Genomic DNA, 4,308 nt, shown 5'->3' with positions numbered 1-4,308 from the left:
CAGCAGTGCAGGACCCCTGGGGCCTGGCCCCCAGCCTGCTCTCAGATGTTGGGCCAGCCCTCCCCAGACCCACCACCTGGAGCCCAGGAACCCAGCAAGGCCCTGGAGACACCCTCCCTCAGCACTTCCCCCAGCTTCCGCAGCCCACCCCCACCCTCTAGCAGCTGGTCCTGCCCCCAGCTGGGGGAGAAGCCAAAAAATCAACAGGTGGCGATCCAGAGGGAAGCCCTGGTCGGACTTGGACTGACTGAGTGGGACAACCGCCCTCCTTCCCCTAGCCCACCCCTGCTTGCAACCCCTGCCCAGTGGGACTCAGACAGTAGGTCCAAATGACTCTGCCTCACATCAGGGCTTTGAAACTCTGTGAGCTTGGAATGTGTGTAGGGGAGGAGGGAGGGGGGAGGGTTGCTTAGTTTGTCCCTGAAAGTCTCTGAGTCTAGGATAAAATGACTCAATGCAGTAAAACTACAGACCTGGGCTTCAAACCTGCCACTTTTGTGACTTTAAAGAGAATTAGTTCGATTTTCTTAGCTTCCATTTTCTCCTCTGGAAAATGGGACTAATACGCTCTATCTCCTGCCCAGGGTTGTTGTGATGTTAACAGGAGCCATCCTGTGTGCACTGCCTGGTAGGTGGGGTAGGTGGGGAGGGCGACCAGCTGGTTTACCTGGGACTGAGGGGTTTCTCAGGATGTAGAACTTTCTGCACTAAAATCTCCACAGTCCTGAGCAAATTAAGATGCATTTGTTACCCTCAGAATAGGTGTCAGATGAATGTTTGTTCCTGAAACCAGGCCCCCACTGCCTACCTCTCACTTCTCCACATAACTTGATATTCCTCAGTCTAAATGTCTCTTCTCTCCAATTTGCTCCCATGCCTTCTCAGGAAGCCTCCTAGATGCACGTCATACAGCGCCTTCTGCGTCCCCTTCCTCAGAAGTTGTGTCCATAGCTTCCCCAATGCTATCAAGCCTTCTTCTCTTCAGCCCCTCTGCCACCACACCCCATTGTCTCTGCTCTGGACTATTATACCAGCTTCTTCTCCAAGCCCTCTACATCCCATCTCATCCCCCTGCCACACACCCTCAAATAAATGATCTCTTTTCCACTTTGTCTAGGCTCCCAGCCCCACCCACACCACCACACACTTGCACCATACACCATACGTATCCCAGGACACCCACACTCTGTCTGAGTCTCAGTATGAAGGACTTCAGTTTGATTTAGGAACCTTTGATAGTGGGATAAGGCCTCAGAGGAGGTGAGAGGGGAAGGTCTATAAACTTTTCCTCTGAGAGTAGAGATTTAAAATATAGAACAGTTGCAATGGGTGGGGTGTTGTCTGAAAGCAGAGGCCTGGCTGCACTGCTCTCTAATGGCTGGGCTCTTGCATCTACTGCCTTGTTTCCAAGGCCTCTGGGATTGTTCTTCTCCCCAAAGCCCCTGCCCTTGAGGCCTAGGCAGGCCAGGCCAGGAGAAACAGAACTGAATTCCACTTAGTTGGCTCTAGGCCGTAGATACTGCAGGGAAGTGTGTGCATAGTGTGTGTGTGTGTGTGTGCGCGCGCGTGTGCGTGTGTGTGTGTGTGTGTGGTGTGGTGGGAGGAGTTGTTGGTGAGTGGGCAAAGCCAGGTGAACAGTCCCTTGTGGCCTGTTCTTTTTTCCAGCTAGGGAGACACTGTGCTCTAGCTGATAGGCTTGAAAGTCAGGGACATGAGCGCAGAAAGGACACTGACATCTCCTTGGGGCCCCTGGCCATAAGCTCACACTGCCCCTCCTCAGCACCCGAAGAAACTGCCGTCAGCAGAATTCCTCACGTCCTGCTGCTGGGGCCATGTTTATCCAGTACAGCAAACCTACCCAGAAGCTTCTTGTGGCAGCCTCAGAAACACAGATTCAGAGGAGGCCAGAGGGCCTGAGGGAGGGAGGCCAGAGGGAGAAGCTGAGAAAGAGAGAGAGTGAAGCTCAGAGATGAAGGGTGAGAGACAGAAGCTAAGAGGGTGCCCCTCTGGGGCAGCAAGATGTTGATGCAGCAAGATGGAGAAACAAGCAGGACTCGGGATGTGATGGGAAACCAGACTGCGAGGAAGAACACGGGTCATGCTGGAGAGAGAGATGATGACAAAACCAAGACAGCAACAGACAATGGAGCCAGGCAAACAGCAGGGAGAGGGAAATAAAGGGGATGGAAGCAGGAGGAGTAGAGGGGAGACATATACAGGGCTGGGGTGGTCAGAGAGCTGGACAGGGAGGGAAGCAAAAGGCAGCATGGGAGGCGGTGGGGTGGGCTGGATGGGGGCGGCCACAGTGCCCCCTCCGTGCACAGACACATGGCCAGCCCAGCCCCAAGTGGGGCTGTTTGCAGAAGGAAGCCAGCTCTGTGGTCAGGGCGCCCCAGGCCTGGCGGCGGCCGCCCCCTGCACTTAATGAGATTCTTGTTCGGAGCTGCGGGAGATGGGGCCAGGCTGTAGAGTCCCCGCAGTGTCTCTGCTCTCACCCAAAGGGGGTCTGCGCCGGGGCTGGGGCCCGGACAGCAGTAGAAGCTGTGCAGGAAAGCGACCAGACAAAGCTCAGCCGCTGAGGTTACCAGGCCTCAGGAATGGAGGGGGTTGCAATGGCAGAGAAGCCATGTAGCTTCTGCAGAGCCCTGGGGGAAGAGGGAAGGACAAAGGGACACACTGGCCTGCAGGCAGGACTCCTTGGTTCTCATCTTGGCTCGGTCCCCCACTCTGGCCAGGTGACTGTGGGCAAGAGCCCTCCTTTCTCTATGGGTCTCAGTTTCTCCGCTTGCTCCCATGAAGGGCCAACTTGGGCAGGTGAGAACCATGGAAAAGCAGAATATATGCCCTGGCTAAGAGGACAACTGCCACTCTGCTCCAGCTGTGGCCTTTTGGGAATGTGGGTGCAGTGTTACTAGATTTTCAGATTTTTAGAAGTTATAAATCTGGATTTTATGTAAAAATCTAGTGAATTTTCAATGATGGCAGCTAATTTCTTCTCAATGTAGGTACTTTGTGGGCCAAAAAAAACACTCTGAGGGTCTTAAGTGGCCCATAAGGTACCTGTTTATGGCAGTCTCGAAGGCCCACACCAGCTCTGACAATTGCCACATCTGTGGCTCCACCACCATCCTGAGCGAAGTCCAAACCTCACCCAAATCTCATGTCCTTGGAGAATAGCCAGACACCAGGAGGAGGCTGCCTTGCCCTGGCACTGGTTGGAAGGGTGGGGGGAGATATGACCCAAGAAGTTAGGCTTCTGGATGATCTGTTTACTGGCCAATGATTTGCTTCTAAAGCTCCCACCTCTCCCTAACTCAGCCAAGTCCTTCAAGGCCTTCCTCTGAGAACACATTCTGCCTGTGCCTGAACCAAAGAGCAGGCAAGTACTATGCAAAGCCCTCAGGACCAGGCTGAAGAGAGGCAACTCCCCAGAGACAGGTCTGTCCTTCCCCTGCCACTCTGACCACAGGGCCCAGGCTAGGTGAGCACCACCCTGGCACCAGCTTGGGGAAGATGGAGGTGGGGAGCAGGGAGGTGTGGAAGGGGGCGGAGCATCCTGGCATGTGCATCTGCTGTATGCATCCCCACCCCTTCCTACTCCACAGCCCATGAAGCCCAGCCAAGCATGACAAGGGTTAATTGGATACCCCCAGCTGGAATCATAGAGTCATAGGCCTGGAACGGACCTTGGAGGTCATCTGTCAGGGAAAGAGGAGAGATTTTAATTACTCAATTCAGCTGGGCTGGAAACACCCCCAGCCCAGGTTGTTTATCTAGAAGGAGGGAAAGCTGGAAAGAGCTGCTAGGCTGGGAGCCTCCTGAAGGGTAGGGCCTGGCCACTTGGGTCACATTCCTGTCAGTGCCACCCCCACTGTCAGCATTGCTTCACTCTGGGGTGGGCACACAAACCTTGGCTGAATAATTGACTAACAGGCAGGACTAACGGTACTGGGAGAGATCATGAGTGACAAGACCCTAAGTGTGTGTGTGTTAGTCACTCAGTCGTGTCCAGCTCTTTGACGCCCCATGGTCTGTAGCCTGCCAGGCTGCCCATGGAATTCTCCAGGCAAGAATACTGGAGTGGGTAGCCATTCCCTTCTCCAGGGGATTTTCCTGACCCAGAGACAGAACCCGGATCTCCTGCATTGCAGGCAGATCCTTTACCAGCTGAGCCACCAAGGAAGCCAGACAAGACTCTGCACCAGGAAGGAAATGACTAGGGCTCTAGGACTGACTCCAAAGGTCACAGGGCTAAGAAGAAGCTGCACTGAGAATTTTTCCATGATGCCTCTTTTCACAGGACTAGGG

This window comes from Bison bison, unplaced genomic scaffold (assembly GCF_000754665.1).
Source record: "Bison bison bison isolate TAMUID 2011002044 unplaced genomic scaffold, Bison_UMD1.0 scf7180017855147, whole genome shotgun sequence".
NCBI classification, from domain to species: Eukaryota; Metazoa; Chordata; class Mammalia; order Artiodactyla; family Bovidae; genus Bison; species Bison bison.
The sequence above is the reverse complement of the archived record's forward strand: the minus strand, read 5'-3'. Positions refer to the sequence as shown.